Here is a 26,746-nt window from a genome sequence, read left to right on the forward strand (position 1 = left end):
GCTTGTATTGATCTCAATGGGACTCCTAAATTCCTAGCTCGAACTTACACTTTTGAAGCCCAAGAAGGAGCTATTTGTGTAAGTATTGCATTTTCATTGTGGTTGCAAGGTCTGTGCTATTGAAGTTTTAATTGTAGATGAATAGGATATATTACAAAAGAATTCTCTTTCTTACCTGGAAAGAGATCAAGTTCAAAGGTTATTTTACCAGTTCTATTTTAATCTCGAATCAACATAGACTGACAAGGTATACTAAACAGTATATCAAGTCCACGATTATAGTTCGGAGATATGAACTCTTCCAAAGGTCTATAAGAGATTCTTAAGTGAGAGATTTTAATGGCAAAAGTGCACTCTAAATATCACAATGGCTACCTTTGCAGTTCTTTTTTTATCTCGAATAAACATAGACTGACAAGGCATACTGAACAGTATATCAGCTCCACAATTATAGTTTGGAGACATGAACTCATCCCAAGGTCTATAAGAGACTCTTAAGCAAGAGATATGAATGACAAAAGTGGACTCTAAATATGACAATGGCTACCTTCATTATAGTCCAAACACTTGAAGTGCTTTCCTGTAATCAACAATGACTCGAGACTTCTAGACCATATCCCATATTCAAGCTACATTTTGGAGCCAATCATCAACTTGAAAATGGCATTATAGTCCCAATTACAATTACATTGAATATTCGAATGAAACTAAAGTTCAAGTGACATACTAGAAGCACTTGTGCATCACTTAACACAAACTAACCTCTTTTGCTATAAAAAGCTATTGTCCTTTGTTTTGCAGGCTTAGAATGAATGACAATGCAATTTTTATTTTTTTATTATATCTCATGTTGAACAAATAGCGTTCCGATAGTAAAATTTTGTTAGATATCTAAACATTTAGTTTTAGTTCTTAAACGATACAGCAAGGATGCGATCTATTTCAACTACAAATTTAATATAGACTATTTTTAAGTTTAGTTCAATCGAAATGAACCAAAGTTTCAATTTTAGTATATGCAAAATATAAGACATACAGTTTCACAATATGCAGTCATAATCTTGTAGAGGACCCCACAAAGTTTGATCTTTTATAGTATAGATTTCAAGAAGTTGTTCTATATCTAATATTGATAGTATTTAATATTTTAGTAACACATACTTTACCTTCTTTGCTTAGATATGTGTATCCAGCTATATTATAACAGCCTTAGGGGGTCTTAATATTTTTTTATATCTATTTGTATTTGATATTGCACCATTTCCAGATATGGGTACGTATGTATTTTTATAATTTCTATATCCAGCTGTATGGTTATAGACATAATAAAAAACAAATAGTAAAAATGCCTATGTGACAATCATGCCACTGGCCAACAAATCAAAATCGTTAGCACAAGCCCGTAATTAGAACTCAGACATACAGTTTTACAATATGCAAAATATAAGACACAGTTTCACAATATGTAGTCAGAATTTTGTTAAGGACCCCAAAAAGTTTGATCTTTTACAGTATAGATTTCAAGAAGTTGTTCTATATCTATTATTGATAATATTTAATATTTTAGTAACACATACTTTACCTTCTTTGCTTGGATATGTGTATCCAGCTATATTATAACAGCCTTAGGGGGTTTTAATTTTTTTTTTTAATATTTATTTGTATTCGATATCACACCATTTCCAGATATGGGCACGTATGTATTTTTATAATTTCTATATCCAGTTGTATGGTTATATGCATAATAAAAAATGAAAAATAAAAATGCCTTTGCGATAATCATGGCACTGGCCAGCAAATCAAAACTGTTAGCACAAGCCCGTAATAAGATCTAAAGGCAAAAAATATATTTACAGTATAGATTTCTTACTCATGGTGGATTAAATATAATCATTTGCTTAAACTGCATGAGTATCAATGGGAGTTGGAGAGAGAAGATGATCATTTTAACAAGCGAATACTAGGTTTATCGCCTACCCAGAAAGCTAAAAAAGCAGGCACATAAGGAAAAACGAAGAAGAACCCACTTTACAATAAAATTAAAATAGAATCCCATAGCTAGACAAGATTCGAATCACGGTGCACCCCAGGATCTCTTATCAACCAAGAATTCACACTGATTTCTAGTTAAGTAATAGCCTAAGTCAAACATAAATTGCCATTAGTATCTTTGTTCGCTTTTTATGACACTTGAATCTAAAATAATAGTTTAAACAATCAAAGAAAAATTAATAATTGAGGAAAGATTAATCAATTTATTAGCCACAAATCTTCCACTTTTTACTTTAACAATTTCAGAATTAATTAATTTGTAATTTCAGAATTAATCAATTTGTAATTTCAGAATAATCAATTTGTAATTTTCGTAACAATTACAACCATTTCAAAAAATTTCATAACAATTACAGCCATTTTAAAAAACCCTCGAAATGGCTGTAATTGTTACGAAAATTACAAATTGAGGAAAGATTAATCAATTTATTAGCCACAAATCTTCCACTATTTACTGTAACAATTTCAGAATTAATCAATTTGTAATTTCAAAATTAATCAATTTGTAATTTCAGAATTAATCAATTTGCAATTTTCGTAATAATTATAGCCATTTCAAAAAAATTCGTAACAATTATAGCCATTTCAAAAAACCCTCGAAATGGTTGTAATTGTTACGAAAATTTCAGAATCACTTTTCAAAAACACCAAAGAATACTCTCCAAATGTATGTTAAACAGAGAATAAACAAAATGAAAGCACCCATCTCTTCTCCAGTGGTTTCCCTTAAAACCCTTTGTTTCCCAATACTCAAAATTTTAAGCGACAATTCTAGGAATTTTAGATGGCTCTGGGCTACATACCTGGGATAAATGGTCTCAGCCTGATCCTTCAGACACTTTCTTGTTTTTCATAGAGATTGCAAACATAAAATCTATGGAAAGACAAAAAACAGCATTAGACACTAGTTAGAAAGAAATAAATTGTAGACAAAATTAGATTAAAAGTTACCTTAACTCAAAAAAGTTTAAATGACAACTGTAGATAGTAGGAAATCTTCGGACACCCTCTTCTTGTCCAAAACCAAAACACACAGCAAAGTCACCAAAAACTAAACACAATACTAATATACCCAACAATGGTAAACCAAATTGCAGATAACAGTGTAATCGATGAAACCCAAACCTCTAAATGCCCTCTTCTCTTCTAAAAAACAAAACAACACCAGAGAAATAGCAAGGATGTTTTAAATACCCTCCACTCTACAGGCTAAACGCATATATTCTTCACTGCAACTGAACAAAACTATCCAAAACTATTATGTAGGCTAAACGTAGATATTTTTCATTGCAAATGGATGAAACTATCCAAAACTATCAATGCCCAGGCCAAGGCAATAAAAAAAACTAGAGAAATACGTAGATATTCTTCACTGGAAGTGAATGAAACTATCAAAAACCATTTTGCAGGCTAAACACAGATATTTCATTGCAAATGGATAAAACTATCAATGTTGAGGCCAAGCGAATTAATTGTGCCATCCAAAACCATTAATTCCCAACACAAATGACTTAATTTTGTTGTCAGCCAAAATTAAATCCACTTTCCAATAACTTGTCAGCCAAAATTAAACACAATTTCTGATAACTATAAAAAAAAACACAGCAAAAACATCGATGGGAAACAAAGAATCTGGCGCACTGACAATTTTCCGAGCATAAATGCCCCAACTGGAAATCCTATTGGCTAAATAAAACAATACATAGGGAGTACATATTTCCCATAACCTAGCAGCTCACAGCCCCCTGAACACCATTAAATTACATTAATATTTCTTCCCAAAGATCATCCAAGTTCCAGGCAAGTATCTCAACATTCTCCTCCATGAAAGTGGTAAACAGAAGAGGAGGTGAAGGGGTCATGGAATCCTCTCTTCTTCTTCATCACTAATTTTGTGGGCAAACTTATCATGGGGCTTGGGCATTCCAGTTAATCGTTGTACCACATCCTTGAAATGGGATATATCTGTGCTCACAAATTGGGCATCCTATCTTTTTGCTGAACTCATTTTCTTCTTATTGTTAGGACTACCCTTCCTTTTTCCTTCATATTGGATGTTCTTTCTTTTTCGTGAACCCATTTTCTTTATATTGTTCATACAGACCTTTTTTGCTTGTCAGTGTAAGCATAAATATTGTGTAATGTCATTTTGATGTCTACATAAATTATAAATGAATTCATAAATATGTTTACCTAGAAAGAAAGTGAATGTTCTCTAAGGACAATCATATTTTTAACTTTGTAATCATTTTTCTAATTAATGAATGAATTCTGTTAATAATGTCCATGAGGCCAAACAATTTATGGGATCCACAAGTAGCCAACAAAGAAGAGTGTGCAAAGTCCAACGAGTCAATCACGTTATCTAGAGAGTCATTTGATAAAAGGTAGAATTTGTACATGTGTTGACTCTTAAGTATTAAAACCTAACAATCAATCACTTGTACCACGCATCATCATCTTAGATGGAATTAGATGACCAACTTAGATATCTTCTAAAAAAATATATTAATGGTCTTGCTTTTCTGATTCAAATCTTTTTGAGCTACTCTATTCAAACAATTTGACCATAGATTATCTTTCACATCAAAGATATGGAATTGCGCATTTAGGATCTTTTATTTGAGGTATTGATTATTATGATAAAAATAATATATTAGGCTTGTTATAATGATGTTCAATATCTTTGTTTCGTGTGATTTTAGTCTTTTTACATCGACAATTCATAATCAAGAAATTTTCCTCATTTCCTCTACATACAACAAATTTCAAGGTGCTTTACTGCACCCCATGTGTCCCAAAAAGATATACTCACATAGATTAATAAGATTTAGAAGACACTAATAGTAATTAGAGGAATACACTTAAGACTAAACAATGTCAAAATGATTATACTACATTAATAAATTTGTGAAAGATATCAACAACTTGATCATCAAACAATGTATTCTCTTTTTATTTAATCCTTGTATTATCGAACTCAAGTTCTCCCACACCATCAATTACAAGATATTAATTGATAAAATGACAAAATCGATAGTAGTCAAATATGAGACCATATATGCACCTTTAATAGCATCATGTTTTAATGCACAAATTTTAATCACAATCTACACCACTACATAAGGATGAAAATACAATTGTTTTCCTCATTTTTTAGCATTATTGAGTTACAAAAATCAACATTTTTTGATGAATAGGCCTTCTCTATTAATTATAAATATTAAAGTACATATTTACAAAAAAAGGCCAGGGGATAGGAGATTACCCCCACAAGAGTCACTCAGCCAACGACCAGAAACAAAAAAACAACAAGCTATTCATCAAAAAGCTTCCTTAGGCAGCCAAAGTAGAGGCAGTTGAGGGTAGAGGATTAAGGTCATCTTTTTTGCCCCATACATCAGCAAGGCCAGGAGTCCGGTCTGGCATAGACCACCCATCTTCAGGATCTCTTTCAATTTCTCCTTCCTCCTGCCTAGGAGGCGAGATCGCCAAAGCTAGGCGAGGAAACTTGGAAGTGGTGGTAGAGGGCCACCCAGAGTCAGCATCAGGAGGAGCAAAGGCCATGGGAGCATCAAAGGGCCACCCTGAGCCAGAGCCATGCCATAGCGGGGAAGCCAAGCAGCGATGCCAAGCAACATATCTCCCAACCAAGGGGCGGTGGGGAGGCTGGGACCGTGGGGTCTGAGAGCAACGGGTAGAGGAGCTGCGGCTATGGGGTGGAGTACGGTCGATAGAGACAGAGTCCGATGATACTTGGGCAATCACACAAGGGCATTTCCCTAGTGTTGAAGGAGCTCCTAAAGGTGGGCCACCTCAAGGTACCTAAATCTGCATTAATACATTGTTACAAATGCAAGCTTTAGCATAAAGTGAAACATTAATATCCAAGCAGCTGTGAAAAAAAATAACAACATTTATGTCCTTCCAAAGAGTGAAAAGGATCTCCATTCTAAAAGCATGCCATATCTGGGAGAACTTATAGGGGATCTAGGCGAATCACCTAAAAGAGCCATGTTCCAAGAAAATGGCTCAAGCCGAAAAGGCCAAAAAAAAGTCATGAATCCAGCTCCAATACTGTCGAGCTCTTCTACAAAACCAAAAGATGTCCATAAAAGTTTTTGGGTGACCACAAAAAGGGTATCGAGGATCAGGCACTCCCAAATGCTTGAGTCTGGAACCCAAAGGTAGACCTTGAAAGAGAAAACACCAAGCAAAGTGAGCAATCTTAGGCTCGGTGATGGCAGACTAGACAGCCAAAAACCTGAATCTCCAGGAAATCTGGGAAGACTGCAAGTGCCACCGCTGATTGAGAGTATGAGCCATAGGCAAGTGAGGAACCAATTAGGGATAACCCATTTTGGGTTTGTAGTTGGTAAAAGGAGTCCAAGGATACCACTTCCAGTCTTTCCACCAAGGTCTAACAGACCAAATACCGAGCTTATGAAATAAATTTGAGGGAAGGGCCGAGACCAAAAGGTCATAAGTCTGTCGATCTGGCCGAGACAGGCGAAACTAGACCTAGAGGTCCTCCCAAGACTAGAGGCTCATAGTAGATCTAGAAAAAAGATCCTTAGGGGTATGATTTCCATGCTTGTGAAAGCGTAGAGCACTGACATCCTGAATTTTGGCCAAAGGTAACCCTTGCACCTGAAAAAGATTGGACCACCAAAGGTTGTGTTGATTCATGGATAAGTTGACTCGAAAGCCATCATCGACCATGTTATACATTGATTAATTATACCAATAAATTGTCAAAAACTTAAAGATAATGTGAGCTAATAATTTGTGTCATTTTTTTATATAGATTCAATTTGTATCTTTTTGAAATAAAAACAAACAAACAAACAAACAAACTTTATTTTGGTTACTTTTTAATAGATTTTTTTTTAATGTTTTTTCTATTAATTATAATAAGAAACATTTTCCCATAATGTATAACTCTTACAACAAATAAAATATTTCCAAGATTTCTTGGAATTAGATTGGCAACTCTAATATCTAATACATATAGATAATTTTTGAGAATTTTTATTGTATATTTTATTTATCATTTTTTTTAATTATTACTAACAAAAAAATTGACCCATTTCTCTACGTGTCTTACTATCTCAAATAAAGATCTTTAGTTTCTATAATGGATGTATCTTGATTCTAAAATAAATAACAAATATATTGAATATTGTACTTTTTAGAAGTTAATTCCAAGGGCTCCATGCTCATAACATCTCATTCTTGGTGACTTTGTTTAACCCTTGCATACACAAAATAATGTGGCATTTTTTATCATCTACAATTGCAACATGCAAGGGAGGAGAAAATGTTGTCATGGGGTTGACACAAGCATGCTCAATCTAAGGGGGTTCAATAAAATCCTTAAACTAGGGCCTAAACTCAACAAATGGAGACCCATATTAGGAAAACTCAACCTCTCCTAACAACCAATAGAGTCCTTCACTATGTCATATAAACTTTTTAATTTTTATGAAGGCTTGCTCAACTAAATTAGGCTTAACTTGATACTAAAAATTAAAAAAATTAAAATTAAAAATAAAAAAACTCTACATATAATCTTTTGAAAATAACATACAAGTACAATTTCATGATAGGGAACCCTACAAAATTAAAGATTATGGTGGAGTCTACCTCAATCAATCCTCTTGTGAGATTTCAATCATGAATTCGTATTGAAATACTGATAAATAATAGGCCATAAAATTGATCCATGTTGTTAAATTAATCTAAATCAAAGCATAGCCATTGAAAAATGCAGGATGATGGCAAAAGGTGATTGGAAACTCAACAAGTTGGGTTGGAGAATGATTTTGTGAACAAGGTATTGATTTAATCTCTAAAAGGGTTTTGGGAATTCAAAGAGGACTAATTTAAAAATGGTAAACTATGATTCCAAAGCACTCTAATGGGTATCTAGATGGTAATAGTTTACAACTCTAAAAGTTGTCACAAAAAGATATACATTCACAAAGGGTCAGTGGAAACACATTAAAATGAAAAAATGGCTCCATGATGGATCAAAGAAAATGAAAGATGATGTAGTGAAGGTTTGATAATTTAATTTACAAAAGTGGTTTGATGGTGGATTTGGAAAAATCAATGGAAAATGATAATACACTAAAGCAAAGGCTTGACCAATAGATATGCGGGAGAAACAAAAATGGATTAAAAATGCGATTTAAAAGAATGGTGATGGCTTGTAAGCATGTGAAAGGGAGGCATGAGCATCCTGTATAAAAATAGATAAATAATATCCTTTCAAACAAAATCTATAAATGGAAATGACCCACCTTATTGAAATCCCTAGAAATTAGCAACCTATTATTAAAGATCATTATAGCTAGAATTGTCCATTTCAGCAAATAAAATAAAATTCGAGACTTAAAGTATGAAGCTAACTCACCCCTAGAAGTTTTAAGGAATGTTGGGTTGTCATCCATGACTTAAAATAGTTAAAAGAATGAAATAAAATAAAAAAATTGTAATCTTTTCAAAGTTTTTGGAAGTAAATACTATATCTAGGAAGATGAAGGAAATATTGAAAAGTTTAATAGCAAAGTAGATGAAGGTATATTTCTTGGTTATTCTACAAAGAGAAAAGCTTATAGATGTTATAACAAGAGGTTGAATAAAATCGTTGAGAGTGCAAATGTGAAGGTTGATGAGAACATTTCAAAAGAAGTTGTTATTCAAGCAGGGTATGATTCTGATGAAGAAGAAAAGAAGAACAAAGATAAATTTAAGTAGAAAGAAACTCAGGTTGCTCCAACAATTGTATCAAAAACCCCAAGGTATATGCAGGAAAATAATTCTAAGAATCAAATCATAGAAGATAAAAATAGAGGAGTCATTACAAGAAGCAAAGATACCGAAGAACAAGTTCTTTTATGTTTACTTTCTGAGTCCAAACATAAGATAGTTGAAGAAGCCTACAAAGATCAGAAGTCGGCGAAAGTAATAAAGGAAGAGCTAGATCAAAATGAGAAAAACCAGACTTGGGAACGTGTATCTAGACCAATAGATAAGATTGTTATTGGAACAAAGTGGGTATTCCAGAACACACTAGATGAAGATGGTCAAGTTGTAAAAAACAAAGCAAGATTGGTATGCAAAGGTTACACTCAGGTTGAAGGTATTGATTTTGAGGAGACTTATGCTCCTGTTGCTAGAATGGAGGCTATTAGGATGTTTTTGGCTTTTGCAGCATATAAGAACTTCAAAGTCTATCAAAAGGATGTGAAGTCAATATTTATGAATGGAGAATTGAAAGAAGAGGTCTAAATTGAGCAACCAAAATGATTCAAGTTACCAAAAGATCCGAATGTTGTTTGCAGATTGAAGAAGGCCCTATATGGATTGAAGTGAGCACCTAGAGCATGGTATTGAAGGTTAGATAAGCATCTACTGAATCAAGGTTTTCAAAAAGGGTCTAGTGACAACAATATTTAATTCAAAGTTGAATCAAGTAAGATCTTAATTTTTATTTTATATGGGTAAGTGCACAAAGATGGTGGTCAAAAAGGGGGGTATAAGTGGACACTTTTTTTCTGAAATCAGGTGAACTTGAACTTGGAGGCAAAATTTGAAAGTCATCCAGTCAATATATGAAGATAATCAAAGAAACAATATTGTAGTACTCTGAATCAAGTTTCCAAAATACTAAACTTTTTCAAAATTGGATAAGATTAAGGGGGTCAAATCCTTTGCGTACGAAAAAATAGACCTTGAATTTTTCTGAAAAACATAACACAGTGCCTAACGTACGCATAAAAAAAGTCATAGTTAGATTTAGTATTTTGAAAAATCCTTTGGCATAAAGATATTTAAGAGTGATCACTATAAGTTGTGTATTTTTTTGTAATTTTTTGTTGAGTATTTGTTTTTTTATGATTTTTCCAATCAAGCACATCCTGAAAAATTAGGTACCTGTTCATGCGCGAAGCATAACTTGCACTAAAAAAATTGAAAATACAATTTTATTTTTTTTAAATTGTAAATAATCAAGTGAACTACAATAATATATAAATTTTTTAAAATTTGGATAAGTATATCAAAAGTTATTGAAAAAATGGTACACATATGTCTGTGAGAACTATGGAGACATTGGTAAAAGAAATTCAATAATAATATGTTATTGTTGTTCAAATTTAAAAACAATTATATGGTTAGAAAGATCAGAAGATGGGTGAAACTATGGTGGTAATTTTATGAATACCCACTTGATAAAGTGTAAACCGGATGATGACAAAGTCGAGAAACCAAGTTGATAAAATAAAACATGTCAAAAAGGAGGGAAATGGAGGGAAATCAAACTTCCAACCTGTAGCTTTTTCATCTAGGCCTATTTCCAAGCCTAAATAGTCAAAATAATGTACGGGGGTACCTATGGTATAGGAAGCACATGCATGCTATCTTTACTATAAACAACGCATATGCGGCAATAAAGCTAAAACAACACATATGCGCTACTTTTGTTTAAAATTTGGGAGTGTGTATAATATGATATTGTATATATAATATGTGTATATACATATAATATATAATATATAATATATATGTATATATGTATATAATAATATATAATATTTTAAGTATATATATATATACACATATGTGTGTATGTATGTGTAATGTCTCCATCTCTCTTCCTCTCAAGCACGTACAGGGTGCCTCTCTCTCTCTCTCTACCTCTCTCTCCCTTCCTCCATACCCCATCCCCTTCTCTCTTCTTCTCTCCCTCCCCACTCTTTCTCTCTCCCTACCCCCTTTATCTCCCTTACTTTATATTGTTATATTGCAATTAGGTCTGCCATGTAGTGGTCACCATTTGGATGAACAGTAGACCTAATAATCCCAAGGTCCATAGTTTGAGCTTGAGAGGCTATGCTTTCCTTGATAGACTTAGAATTTAACTTAGTGTACAAAACCCATTGTGCATCTTCCGTCCACCACACTCCTCCCATGGTGGGCTTTGGGCAATCTTTGGTAATGCACATTTTTTCTTCCTAATTTGCTCCCCTGCATTTCTTAGAATATGAAGTGGTTTCCAAACTCATGGTCTGGGTAGCAATTTATAGCCATAACAAGGAAATCAATTCCATTGCATTTAACTATCTTATTAGCTTATGCAGTAAGATTGATTTGATAGGATACAATTTAATCTCTCTCTCTCTCTCTCTCTCTCTCTCTCTCTCTCTCTCTCTCTCTCTCTCTCTCTCCTTCTCCCTTCCTCCATACCCCATCCCTCTCTCTCTTCTTCTCTCCCTCCCCACTCTTTCTCTCTCCCTACCCCCTTTATCTCCCTTACTTTATATTGTTGTATTGCAATTAGGTCTGCCATGTAGTGGTCACCATTTGGATGAATAGTAGACCTAATAATCCCAAGGTCCATAGTTTGAGCTCAAGAGGCTATGCTTTCCTTGATAGACTTAGCATTTGACTCAGTGTACAAAACCCATTGCGCATCATCCCTCCACCACACTCCTCCTATGGTGGGATTTGGACAATCTTTGGTAATGCATATTTTTTCTTCCTAATTTGCTCCCCTGCAATTCTTAGTATACGAAGTGGTTTCCAAACTCATGGTCTAGGTAGCAATTTATTGCCATACCAAGGAAATCAATTCCATTGCATTTAACTATCTTATTAGCTTATGCAGTAAGATTTATTTGATAGGATACAATCTCTCTCTCTCTCTCTCTCTCTCTCTCGCTCTCTCTCTCTCTCTCTCTCTCTCTCTCTCTCTCTCTCTCTCTCTCTCTCTCTCTCTCTCTCCTTCTCCCTTCCTCCATACCCCATCCCTCTCTCTCTTCTTATCTCCCTCCCCACTCTTTCTCTCATCCCCTCTCTCTCTCTCTCTCTCTCTCTCTCTCTCTCTCTCTCTCTCTCCCCCTCTCTCCCCCTCTCTCTCCCTCTCTCTCTCTCTCTCTCTCTCTCTCTCTCTCTCTCTCTCTCTCTCTCTCTCCCTCCCTCCCCTTATCTCCTTCTCCCTCCCGCTCCCTCCCCCTCTCCCTCTCCCTGCCCCTCTCCCTCTCCCTCCCTCCCTTTTCCTTCACATTTTTCTTACTACAAATAGTGTGTATGAGGTACTGAGCCTATTAGCTCACTGCCTTGCCATAACATTTTTAAGGCCTAGGAGCATGTACACAATATTTATGAGTTCTAAGTGTGTACAAGGTGCAAAAAAAATACCATTGGGCTTGCAAACATTTTAGGGACTAACAATGCATATGTGGTTATTAATAGAGCATGTACGCGGTACTTAGACATAGTTTGAGTTGCCCAAGAGCTTCAATTACCTCAAAAGAAGTTTTTAAGGTCGTTGAAGGCCCCACTACAACTGTGTCTACACTTCTGTCACTCTTTTATACATAGAAGTGAATGTTTTGTTTTTGCATGATTTCAAATGATTGAATTGGTGTTCTTATTAGTTTTGTCAATATTATTGTGATTGTTTAATAGTTTTGATTCAAAAAAATAATGATAAGATGCATATTTATGGTTATTTGATTGTTTATGAGCTTTTGTTTACATATATATGTAATATGATTCTATTTAGGACAAACGATATCAACCATGGGAAAGAACAAGCGAGGAATGATGGAACAATGAGAGGATGAAAAGGAAAGACAAAGGCATCGTATGAAGAAATTACGTGACATAAGAATAATGGGACAAGAAGGTATGTCATCCTCAACATCTCAATTCAATTTACCAAATGAACATAATGCACCTAATGCAATTGAAGAAGAGACATTTGATTTACCGTATGAACCTAATGCAACTGAAGAAGAGACCACATTGAATAATCAATTAAATGATGAACATACACCTTCTTTATTTGATGAATTGAATGTACACAATGCACCCAATGCACGGATGTTAACGCCTCCTAGAATCATTTGTAGGAAACCAAAGTATCTAATTGACATTGATGAGAATATATTGAAGCCAATGCCTGATAAAATGAATGAACGAACTTGTAGGAGAATGGATAAAAGAATATGGCAAAACTATTTTGAAAAATTAAATCAAACCGCAAGATGTCAATTAATTGTTCAAATGATTAAAAATTTGAATTTTAGAGAGACAGTGAAAATTCTAGGCCTAAGATCAGCCGAAAGTAACAGTGAAAGAACTATTGTGAGAAATCTATTTGATGCATATCAAGCTATTGGTTCAAAATCACGTACTAAAGATTCTAATGTTACTCGACGTGTAATTACATCAACCATAATGCGAAAGAAAACAAAAAAAAGATCATTTGATAAGAAAAACAAGTAAGTCATTAAACGTTAGTAGAACAACATTAAGTAAAGAATTACAGAGGCAGGAAAAAATAGAGGAACCTAACAATAATTCTTTTTGGGAATTCTCGGGTAGAGTACCACACAAAGACAAGGTTGTTGTTGATGCACTAAGAACATTAATTGAAAGTTTTTGGCATGACAACACAAGAGTTTTGCCCAACCAAAGAGATGTTGTTAGAAGGTGAATCGAGTCTACAAATCATGAGCCACATGCCAAACACTATTTGGATATGACTCAAACAAAATTTTATGAAAGATTCCTTGAAAAATTTCCTCAAATAAGAATTTCTCAAAGATTTTTTGAATTGGAAAAACCTTTTTATATTAAGATTAATCATGTACACACCACGTGTTATTGTAGGATGCATATTGAATTTTCCATGCATTATGATAATTTTCATCATATTTGTTCTACTTTGCACACTAACAATGTTTTGTAGGAATGCAATATACAAGCACCTCCTAAGTCGGTAAGAGAATTTATTTCAAATGTGCTATGTAATAGACATGATGGTTGCATGTATTATAAGATGCCTTGTTTGGAAGGTTCTTGTGCTATATGTGGTGGTTTGCAACGTTTACCAAGATGTGTACATTTGGAGAGCACACATAAATTGGTAGGAAACTAGTTTCTTTTGGAAAATACAAGACATTCGCATATGGAGTTAAAGATGGAAAAGATTTGAAGAGATGCGAGTTAGTGTAAAATGATATTTGTAGTTTAATTAATGACAATGTTTCAAGAGAAACTAGTTTATGAGTACATAATGCATACACATAGAGCTCGATGGTTATATGAACAATTAAAGTTATCTAAGGACACATTTCCTCTTGGCACCATCGTCTCTATTGTTTATTTTGCTGAAAATTATACACTACAACCTCAAAATGAAGTGCAATCTATGTATTATCATTCTACACAAGTTTCTATTTTTGTACACATAACATTCATGCATGCAAATGATAGCATAGAGGAGGATAGAAAGGTTGTAAGAGAGTATCACTTCTACATAATTGATGATCATACTCATTCAGCAGAGTTTGTACAAGGATGATTTAAAGTTTTCTATGATAATTTAAAAGAAAGAAACATACAATACAACCAACACTTAATATGGTAAGATAATTGCACCACACAATTCAAGAATGCAAGGATGTTTTATTGGTTGACAACGATGCATATAACAAGTGGTGTACAACATTTTTGGAATTTCACTGAGGCTGGACATGGTAAGGGAGAGCACGATGGTGCAAGAGAATGTGTAAAAAGAGCCCTAGCTAGAGAAGAATTGAAGTACAAAAGTGGTGCTGAGTTGATAGATGCATAAACAATTGTGCAATGGTGTAACTCTATGATGGGTCTAGGTAATCTAGGTACGTCAATGGTTTGTAGATATTTCTAGTTGATCACTGAATCTAACATTGAAAACTATCTAGATTGTTGTACAGTTACAGGATTGAGTGACATGCACTAATTGATGAGTTCAAATGCAAGTTCACTAGTAATTTATACGAGACAGATGGTATGTTTTTGCTCTTCATGCATGTATTGTTTGTGGGAAGAATGTGAATCACAAGAGTGGGTTGAAAAATGGTCTTGTAGACCATTGGTTCCCATTGATACATATCGAATTCCCAAAGCACTACAATTGAGCCAGATGGAGACATCAGTGGATTTTGACCATGTATCCAACCTAGTGGATTCAGGTGATTTTTTGAGTTAATTTTTTTGCAAGTATTCTTTTTGGTTCATTTTGTTGTACATCATACTTTATTTTTGGTATTAATTATCACTTTATAAAATGCAAGTCATGTGTATGCAGTTGTTGCAAAAGAGAACAATGAAGAAGGAACGAATTACTATTTGTGTCATTGTGTTGAGTCTAAAAGAAAATTGACAACCACAATCATTGACAAAGAAGGTATTGAGTACCCAATAGGGTCTGTTGTCATGACAGGAACATGGCTTAGGAGATACCCCATCAAGAATTCTAATGTTTGGTTGTTCGAGGACTTTGAAACATACAGACATATTCTTCATTTCTCTAACCTTGTTGTTGCAACAAATATTCATTTGATAAAGTATCGTGGTAGACCTCATAACAAGATTTTATGGAAAGTTCATGAATTTGACCATGAGGCAATACTTGACACAATACAGGTTAGAGCTGATCCTGAAGGCTCACTTGATTGATTATATGGTTCAGAGTTGAATGATTTTGAGAATTTTGTATATATCATTGATGAATTATTCTATATTCATTTTTTGTATATATAAATGCCCATGAGCTGATTTGTACATGTTTAGGGGCATAATTCTATATATTTAAATTGCAATGAGCTAATTTGTACATATTTAGATGCCAAATTTTGTATATTAAAATGGTGATGAGCTAAATCACACATATTGTAATGCCAAATTTTGTATAAAATCCCATGAGATGATTTGTAAGACATTTTTTTGTATATTCAAATAGCCAAGAGCTTATTTGACCATATTTAGAGGCAAATTTTTGAATAATATGTGAGAATGTTTTGTGACTATTTTTTGTGTCTATGTTTTGTGACTATGTTTTGAGTTTATGTGATGTGATAAGGTCAATTGTGACCATTATTGATAAGGTCAATCATGAGAATTCTTGATTCTTGTATAATCATGGAGAATTATTTGAGTCATTATTGGGTCATAGGAGTCATAGATTGAGTCTAGATACAATTTGAGCAAAAATTATCATTACTATCAAAAAAGTTGTCAAAAACGTTGTCAAGCAACTTCTACATCGCATGGGTAGGGTATGGATCTCGATGTTTTAGTGCTTTGGGATGCATGACAGGAGCATGCCTAGCGCAAAACTACCCACCCAGACATGTTCAAGACATCAGTTTGTGCACAAGAGGAACCGAATTAATTCTAGCCTATCTTGCAACTTTGCATTGCATGCAACTAACGGTTTTTGCAACAAGCAAAAAAATGTTACCAATTGAAAATGGCTCCAAGTCATCAAAAACTGAGATAGGCCATTGTAGACGAGTCTCACGTGATCTCACAGGTTCAAACATATTGATCATATGTGTCTTGGATTGGAAGAAACAATCTGTCAAAGTTTGATAATTTTTTGGACTCAGGGCACTTGAGAGATCACGTCGGCAGGGTATGGCTCTCGACATTTTGGTGCTTTGGGATGTAGGAGAGGAGCATGCCTAGTGTAAACCTACCAAACCGTACGCGTTCATGACATCGGTTTGTGCACAAAATGAACAAAATCGATTCTAGCCTATCTTACAACTTTGCATTGCATGCAACTAACTGTTTTTGCAGTAGGCAAAAAAATGCTACCAATTAAAAATGGCTTTGATTCTTCAGAAACCAAGATAGGCCATTGTAGAGGAGCCTCACACCACCCCACAAGTTCAAACAGATTGATCATATGTATCATGGATTGGAAGAAACAGTCCATCAAAGTTTGACAACTTTTTAGGCTCAGGGCACTTGAGAGATCGCGCCGGTAGGGTAGGTCTCTCGACATTTTCATGCTTTGGGATGCATGAGAGGAGTATGCCTAGCATAAAATTTCCCACTCAGATGCACTCGTGACGTCGATTTGTGCATAGGACAAACCTATTATTGATTGTTTTTGACACACCCATCAATAGTTAGGTAGCCAATGTGAACACTCACCAACTCTCCTGAAAAGCAATGAGTTTGGGAAAACTCACTACTCCAAGGTCTCTATAGTCGAGTCATGATGGTGATGGGAAACCCAATGGATGATGTAGCTATACCTGTTAAGGGGCCTCTTGGTTGAAACTAAGTCTTGTTGATCGTGAATGGCTAAACTTTCTTTTTTTGTATTTTATGATTTAAGATTCTCTGGAAAATAAACTGCGAAGAGAAAAGGGAAAAAGAAAACAATAATGAAATTAATTCAATAACAACTTAACAAACTACTCCATTAGCTCCCTACAATCCAAGAAATTATCAAATGTTATTCAAATTAGCATTCAACAATGGGCCTCCAGTAAACCTGCAAAATCATCAATTTCACACTTATGGAAATAAAATCATCAACAATATGGCCTATCACAGTAATTCTCATACACCACTGATGTGCACAATATGATTCATAAAGTAATGAACAAAAAGATCAAACCACATTGCTAACTCTAAATAATAGACATTATCAGATTATACAAATAATTTCGTAGAATATAGACGTAGATTAGACAATCTACAAGCTGCTTCTTATATTAATCTCAATGAATGCATAACAAAAATAACTCAACTTCTTAACAATCTGCAAAATACTCTAAAAATCTCTAAGTGGACCACAAATCATCAATTTGGGGACCCTTACAAATGAATCCAAATTCTCAAATTATAGAAGTTTTTTGCTCTATTATCTAGGAAATCAATCTAACCTAAATTAAGAACTCACACTAGGAGTCGCAGTTAACTTGCAAGTTTCTACCTTGATACTCCAATTAACTACTACGAAATAGGGCATGCATGAGCACTACGAAGACCATGCAGGGTGAGCCACATTTTCATAGTCATGCAAAAATTTTCTCAAAATTGGAACCTGAGTTGGAGCTGTAGCTGAAAATAAAAAATTGGGGGTCATGCAAAAACCCTGCTATCTTTAGTAACTGTATGTTCATCCTTCAATTTTTAATAAAAACTCTATAATTATCCATTATGCATGTGACTGCTTGGACATGAGGATCAGCTATGTGTTTAATTCTGAATTTGTATTTCCTCAAAACTTCCTTTGCATGCTTCTTTCCTTTCTCTAGCTCCCCTACTGTCTCCGCCACCTCTTGACACTGGGTGATCAAGTATGTGTACCTGTCCATGAGGGTGACATCAAATTGGGCTGAAGGTCCTAAATGTTGGGCCTTGTATGCATCCCACTGATTCAAAACTTGTTGTTCCTCCATTATTCCAGTATTAGTTAATCCTAAACCGAAGGGTGCAAGCATATGTTTTACAAAATTCTCATATTTCAAAATTTCTTTGAGGAGAGGAACCCAAATCTCTGCCATATCCTTCATATACTACTAAAAAATTTCAATCTTTAGCTCCAAAATGTACACATAGGACTGCAAGTTTTCACAACTGTCTCCTCCTAAGAGGTCCTCCTCCATTATTGTCTCTTCCCCTAACCACAATACTTTATTCAAAATTTGGAACTATTTATTAAAAATGCTTAGCTTCCATTCACATTGTGTAGAAAAAGAAGCTAAAGCTCCGCCTTCCTATACGGCGTCTCGGTATATCCTCATAGTATCCTGCAACAATAATCTAATCTTAGCTGCATTTACTTGGGCCCATGATTTAGTTGCAGTGGCCACCCGTCTCACCTCCACTAGTGCCTTCACTTCTCCCTCTGGCAGTGATGAGGTCGAAGGTAGGTTTTCAACCCTAGAGGAGTCTAGAGGTTTGCTCATCTCAATCAACAGCTTCTTGTATTACCCTAGTTGCATTTTTAGCTCCATGTTTGAAGTATGTTCTTTCTCTACACGCCCCCTGACAACACTTGTGGCTAACTCCAAAGTATCTAGCTCTACCCACTTGGTTTGTTTATCCAAATTTACCTAGGATATTTGATACTTAGAGAAAGCATGTCCCTCAGCTTGGAGTGGAGCTACCACATCTGCAACCACTTCACCATAGCCCATTTTTGATAGATAATGTATGGTTTTTGGCTTCTTAACCTTTGGTGGCTCCTTGAAGATTACTTGTTGCAAAGTGACCTTAAGAAGCTAGGCTTTTCTCTTTTTCTTTTCAAAAGTGAACTCGAGCCATTACGGTATATATTCATCCTTGTCACCTTGATGTGACACTATATCTGCAGTTATAACATGGACTGCTGCCTACTCCTTTGCTTTATCTCTTTCCTCTACCTCTATTTGTTTGGAATCTTGAAGTGAGGTAACTTGGCGAGCTAGATTGGCTTGGAGAGCCTGTTGCTTGTGTAATTCTCCCAATTTTCCACTGACCTCTTCTCCAAACATCTTTTCTTCATCATCCATCCCCATCTCATCTTGCCCGACTACTATGTCTTTGAGGAGGTCCTCTTGATCTTGAGGGGTTAGAACTAATCTTTCACTCAATAAGTCCTTTGCCTTATCCCCTTCTTTCTTGCCTCCTAACGGTTGATGTTGCTCGAGATCCTCTTCCTCTTGATCTGAATCAAATTCAATGTTCTTAACTCTTATTCCTTCGATGCTAGTCCCGAAACCTTGCACTCCAGGCTGAGCTACGAGTATGTTAATTGATGGTGGTGCAGGGGCATTGGTACCTGGATCCTATGTGGTAGCTTTTGAAGGTGGTTGAGTAGGTATATCTTCAATAATTTCTATTTCTTCCTTCTGCTCCTGGGTACCCTCTTTCAGTCTTCCCTATAGTTGTCCTTGGTGGGAGGAATTTAGCCATTGGTACTGCTCCTAATCCATCGGTCACTCCAAGGTTTGTTTCCTTCTTCAACAACTCAGACTCCTTCATCTTCTCCTAGAGTTTCTTCAATAATTCCTTAGTGCTTTCAAGAGGTTTCTCCCCCTAATTAGGATCGGTGGACATATTATGCCTTGAGCTTGATCTCGTCTTCCGAGCATACTCCTTATAACCCCTTGATTGGGGTACCCCTGAGGTGGACTCCTTTTGTTTTCCCTTTGAAGCACTTGGCCTTACCCTTTGGCTTAGCCATTGCTTGGTCCTATTGATGACCACTTGAGAAATCTTTTCTATATTCACATCTTCATTCGCAGACCACCTTATTGGGGAGAGGGGCTTCTTATCAATTTCTAATCCTTTATAAGCCGCATCGAGTAGGTCTCCATCATCCCTGGGGTCTTTATTGAGATTGGTCTCAATTTTGAAATCTCTTATCTATGGCATAGATAACCTATTATAGTTTTTCTCTCTGGCCTCAAAATTGTCCTAGAGGTTGGCCCAAAAATCCTCCAGTCTCGGCTTGTGTCCCTCATATGCCTTGGGCATAGCTTGTTTGAGATTCCCATAGGGACCATAAAATTCCCTAGCATAATCATATTCTTTCAAGTTCAAATCTTGAAGCTTTGGCTCTGCTAGGTTTGCAACCTGTATCTTTAAGCATGAGAAGTATCCAATAGATACTGAAAAATCAATGCATTTTTTATGCTTTGATGATAGGAGAGATTGGATGCCCAAAAGTTGCCTTTCATATTCCAACAAAATCACTCTATCATTGCAGTATCTGGGAAGAAACATTGGGATCCTTGTGAATACGTTGACCCTAATGTAAGTAGAGCATGGGTTTTGGATAAACCAACATGCCCACTCTCGGATAATAGCCATGGCCTCTGGGCTAATCTGGTATCCTATGTCTTTTGTTAATTTAATTATTATCGAAAAAATGAAGGCATCATTAATTCTTTTGAAATGAGCCTTTGCATTGACTAAGGGGAGTTGGGAATAATATTCCCATACCTTATTCTATCCTTCCTCATCCACTAATTGACCCTCTACTTGTAGTTCAGGAAACTTTCCAGCTTTGGTAGCCACCTAGATGACATAAGATGTGAAAAAGAATTTTTGGGTCTGGTGGACTTCCTTAATTTGTTTGCAAATGTTGTCAAAGAGGATCCATGACCAATCAAAATATTGTTTACCTATTAGGATAGTGGTCATAAACTGAAACATCCATGGATGGAAATGTTTGCAATTAGGCTTGCCAAAGGCCCTGCTCAGCATAATAATCAATTCTCTTTGGGGCTCCTTAAAGTCTGCCCTCAGGATCTCTATTGCCTTGAGACCTATTTTTCTCTCTTCCTCCAACCAGTTTCCATTCATGTGCCTTTTGTTTGCTACAACTTTGTCATTCCATACATTTAAGTCCTCCTCTTCAGTTGAGAGGAATATCTCTTCTCTAGTTGGGATACCAAACACGAATCCCAATATGTCAGGAGACAAGTCTATAACTGTCTGATGGGGTTCACCTAGTTTGCTAACACTTCACCTAGCTGGTGTTGCTCAATTCCACCAACTCTCTAGGCCTAATTGCATTCTATAACTCCAAGTCCTTCTCAATCTCTTCTATGGATTGCTTCTTAACCATTCCAAGGTGTTTGCTTCAAGTGTTTTGGCTAGGAACCCTACCAATTCACAATGCTTCCCATGTGCTCATTATGGTTGTCTTGGCTTCAACTTGTCAAATTGACCTCCTACTATTATGAGTTGATGTAGAGGTGTAGAGGTGGCTACTAACATTTTTTGAATATCCTTTGGGTCCATTTGAGTTTTGCAATCATTTTCCTCCTAACCAATTTCACCATTTTGCCTAGAAAAGGGCTACAAGGAATTAGCCCTATTAGGCCTCCAAAATCCGGTTTTCTAGGGCTTGAGGGAAAATGGTCCAAAAGACCTCATATAAAGTTTGGATTTTCTTCAAAGTTACACCTAAATTCAAGTGACTTTTGTGGTTTTGGCTCCTTATCCCACTGTTCAATATTCTAACCCCAAAATGAGGGTTTTGAAGGGTTTCTAGGCCTTCTAGCCGGCAGTGACTGGTCAAGTTGGTGTTTGGGAAAAAAATGACTTTGTCAAGGCTTCCCCTTGAATTGTAAACTCTGTAATAACTTAAAGGACCCCTCCAAAATCTTAGATGGTGGTTTGGCATTCACCCCTGCACTTTGCACAAGAATTTCACCCCGTCTCCTCTAGCCGAGTTGCTCCTAGACTCGCCTAGAACAAGGTGACAGTCATATCCAATGTCATCTCCAGAAATTGTCCCTACATATGTACATTTTAAAATTGGTTTCCTTCCATTTCCCAATAGGTCATGATTGTAGCACGTGTGGAATTCATGGGGCAGCCATTTTACTCAAAACTGCTATATACAAGCCAAAACTGGTTGTTTGCAAACCAAATCAAGAAAACACTAATACAAACTATCTACAAAGCTTGAAATGGAGCTAAAAACTATATAACACACTAAAGAAACTCAATCTATTACCAGATCAATGGATTCAATCCATTTGTATTTACAAAATGAACAAAACAAGCCAAAATGGTGCCAACTAGTCTGGAAATGAGTAGTTTCAGATTGTTGATCTTACAAAATAATAGCTCCAACCTTGGTAACCATGAAAGAGAGGGTTCTTATAGCATTCCCCATGTGTGGAGTCTTTCTAGGGCATTGGACAATCTCTGACTCCATCGCTAACCAATTTAGGACAAAAGTTGTCATGACAACTTTTTGCATCTTTGCACTTTTGCACTATTTGGCCTTCTGAACCTATGAGACCTATTCTAAGTCATTACACATGATTTTTAAAACATGTCTAAGACTAATTTAACCCTCCTTAATTCCTATACCAAGTTTTGACACTTTTGACCATCAAGAAGGTCAACTACCTACTCAAACCACTATTTATGCACAAAATGCAAACCTAGGAAGAAACTAACTCTACTAGGCCTACATTTCACTCATCACACTCACTCTTGGACCCTCTTGGAGTCCTTATTCACTACCTGACTTGGCTAGGGTCAGTACAAGCCAAAATTGAGAAAAATACTAGCCTAAGTCCTAGGTGCTCCTGCACCACTGTCCTTCCATGTGCGTCCGTGAACTTTCTAGTATCCGGGTCATAGAACTGTGCAATTGTCATTATAAATTTTGGTGCTTGTATTGATTGCAGAAAGATAGTTGTCTCCACTAGGACTCATATTTTAATTCTCCTGTGTAGGGTCTCCAATCTTGGCTTATCTAGCTGGGTTCTGATATCTTCAATTTCAATATGACCAATTTCCATGTCAGTGACCCATTTGACTTGATCAATCAACTTTGAGTAGATTTGTCCTTGATAGTGGTATTTCATGGTAGATGGAATTTTGTCAATATCTTTGCTTCTTTTGCTAGAAGATGAGTACATCTAACTACCTGAACCTGTAAGAAGAAAATGAGGATCAATTCCTTATCAGAAACATAAAAAGTTCACTCACTTCGGGACTTCGGGATTCTGGAGTCCCGGGGTAGGGAGTTTTTCTTTTTTCAACAAGGTTCAGAACTCTGAGGTTTCGAGCTAGGTACTCATGGATGAAGTTTAGAACTCTGGGGTTCCAGGGTTCTAGGCTAGGTAGATAACAAATGACCCCGGAACTCCAGGGTTTCGAGGTAGGTAATTTGGGCTCATCTCAGGATCCCGTGGTACCGAGCCAAATAGAAGATAGCCAATAGGATGCTTGGAAAGAGGATTTATAAAAGGTAGACCTCAAAAAAGGCAAGCTCAACAAGATCCCAGAACTCTGGGGTTCTAGGGTAGGTAAGAGAAAATAACCCAGAACTCGAGGGATCCAGGGTAGGAACTAGGACATGCAAGAACATGCAAGAAAACAAAAAAAATGAGAAAAGAAGAAAACAAAAACCTATGACAAAGAAAAAAAAGATCAAACCTACAAACGACCCAAAAGAGCAAGAAAAAATCACCTACCTAGTGAATCAAAATGCACAAGAACGCAAAAGGAAGCTCAGCAGTTCGGAGGCTTGCGGTTAGGAGGCAACAAAGAAGGAGCTCTGAATGCACAAATGAACTTTAAAAGTTCATTATTCATATTTATACCCCCTCCCGAAATTGTCCATACGAGTGCTTTAAATAGGACCTTAAGACGTCGGGGTCCCAAGGTTCCAAGCTTGGCAGAAAGACACAAGACAAAACACAACACCTCGAGACTGGGATTTAAGGGTTTTGAGGTAGAAAAGCAAGCAAGCAAGGATCCACATCAGGACTCCGGGGTAGATCAGACACACACCTCAGGACTCTAGAACTCCCGAGTTTCGAGGTAAAGAACAAGAAAACAAAAGACAAAGAAACTAACCTCGGGACTCCGGAAATCCGGGGTTTCGAGGTGAAGGCAAAGAAAGAAAAACACACCTCGAGACTCTGACACACCGGAGTTCTGAGGTAAAGAATACAAAATAGAGAAAAAGGAGACCAACCTCAGGACTCCGGGGGTCCAAAGTTTTGAGGTAGGTGAAAGCAAAAGAAAAAAAAGAGACCTCAGGACTCCAGGACTTCAGGGTTCCGAGGTAAAAGAACAAAAAGAAAAAGGACAAATCAAAGGTGAGCAATAATAGGGGACCCATATTGTAACACAAGGAAACTAATGGGGGATAGATATGCAAGGCATAACAAAACCAAATCAATTCTAGCCTATCTTGCAACTTTGCATTGCATACAACTGACAGTTTTTGCAGCAAGCAAAAAAATGCTACCAATTGAAAATGGCTCTAAGTCATTAGAAACAGAGATAGGCCATTGTAGAGGATCCTCATGCAACCCCACAAGTTCAAATGGATTGATCATATGTGTCCTGGATTGGAAGAAACAGTCCATCAAAGTTTGATAATTTTTTGGACTCAAGGCACTTGAGAGATCACGTCAGTAGGGTATGACTCTCAAAGTTTTGATGCTTTGGGATACATAAGAGGAGCATACCTAGTGTAAACCTACCCATCCGGATTCACTTGTGACTTTGGTTTATGCACAAGACAGACCAAATCAATTCGAGCCTATCTAGAAACTTTGCATTGCATGCAACTAATAATTTTTGCAGCACGTGAAAAAATGCTACCAATTGAAAATGGCTCCGATTCGTTAGAAACCGAGATAGGCCATTGTATAGGAGCCTCATGCGACCTCACAAGTTCAAACAAATTGATCATATGTGTCCTGGATTGGAAGAAACAGTCTATCAAAGTTTGAAATTTTTTTGGACTTAGGGCACTTGAGAGATCGCATCAATAGGGTATGACTCTCGCCATTTCAGAACTTTGGGATGTATGAGAGGAGAATTCCTAGTGTAAACATGCCCACTCAGATGTGCTCATGATGTTGGTTTGTGTACAGGACAAACTAAATCAATTCTAGCCTATCTTGCAACTTTGCATTACATGCAATTGACGGGTTTTGCAGTAAGCAAAAAAATGCTACCAATTGAAAATGGATCTGAGTCGTCAAAAAATGAGATAGGCCATTGTAGAGGAGCCTCACATGACCCCACAAGTTCAAAAATATTGATCACATGTGTCCTGGATTGGAAGAAACAGTCTGTCAAAGTTTGACAATTTTTTGGACTTAGGGCACTTGAGAGATCACGTTGATAGGGTATGGCTCTCGATGTTTCGACACTTTAGGATGCATGAGAGGAGAATGCCTAGTGCAAACCTAGCCACCCAAATGCATTCATGACGTCGATTTGTGCACAAGATGAACGAAATCAATTCTAGCCTATCTTGCAACTTTGCATTGCATGCAACTAATGGTTTTTGTAGCAGGCAAAAAAATGCTACCAATTGAAAATGGCTCTGAGACATCAGAAAGAGAGATAGGCTATTGTAGAGGAGCCTCATGGAACCCCACAACTTCAAACAGATTGATCATATGTATTCTGGATTGAAAGAAACAGTCCGTCAAAGTTTGACAATTTTTTGGACTCTGGGCACTTGAGAGATCGCATCAGTAGGGTATGACTCTCGATATTTTAGCACTTTGAGATGTATAAGAGGAGCATGCCTAGTATAAACCTACCCACTCAGATGCACTCATGACATTGGTTTGTGCACAGGATGAACCAAATCAATTCTATCCTATCTTTCAACTTTGCATTGCATGCAACTGACAGTTTTTGCCGCAAGCAAAAAAATGCTACCAATTGAAAATGGCTCTGAGTCATCAAAAAACAAGATAGGCCATTGTAGAAGAGCTCCACACAACCCCATAGGTTCAAACATATTGATCATATGTGTCCTAGATTGGAAGAAATAGTCCATCAAAGTTTGACAATTTTTTGGACTTAGGGAACTTGAGAGATCGTGCTGGTAGGGTATGACTCTTGACGTTCTGACGCTTTGGGATGCACAAGAGGAGCATTCCTAGCATAAACCTGCCCACCCAAATGTGCTCGTGATGTCGGTTTGTGCACACGACAAACATAATCAATTCTAGCCTATCTTGTAACTTTGACAACTTTGACAACAATTGAGCAACTTTAACATCTTTTATCCAAATGAAGTCAAACTTTGACAACTTTGACAAAAATTGAGCAACTTTGACAATAATTGAGAAACTTTTACATCTTTGATCCAAATGACCCCAAACACAAGAACCAAAATTTGACCATTGCGAGCATGAGGGTGCTCTCGTACCACACACATATTGTTGTTTATATTCATATTGTCGATTTTTGTTGTTTATATTCATATTGTTGATTGCATAGGCAAATATTCATTTAAATTTATAAAAGGGTAGCCACCAAATACAATGAATACACAATAATGAACTAAATACAAGGAGTTTTGTAGGGTTAATTTAACATTTTGAATTTTTTATCA

Source organism: Cryptomeria japonica, chromosome 5 (assembly GCF_030272615.1).
Source record: "Cryptomeria japonica chromosome 5, Sugi_1.0, whole genome shotgun sequence".
In the NCBI taxonomy this organism is placed as follows: Eukaryota; Viridiplantae; Streptophyta; class Pinopsida; order Cupressales; family Cupressaceae; genus Cryptomeria; species Cryptomeria japonica.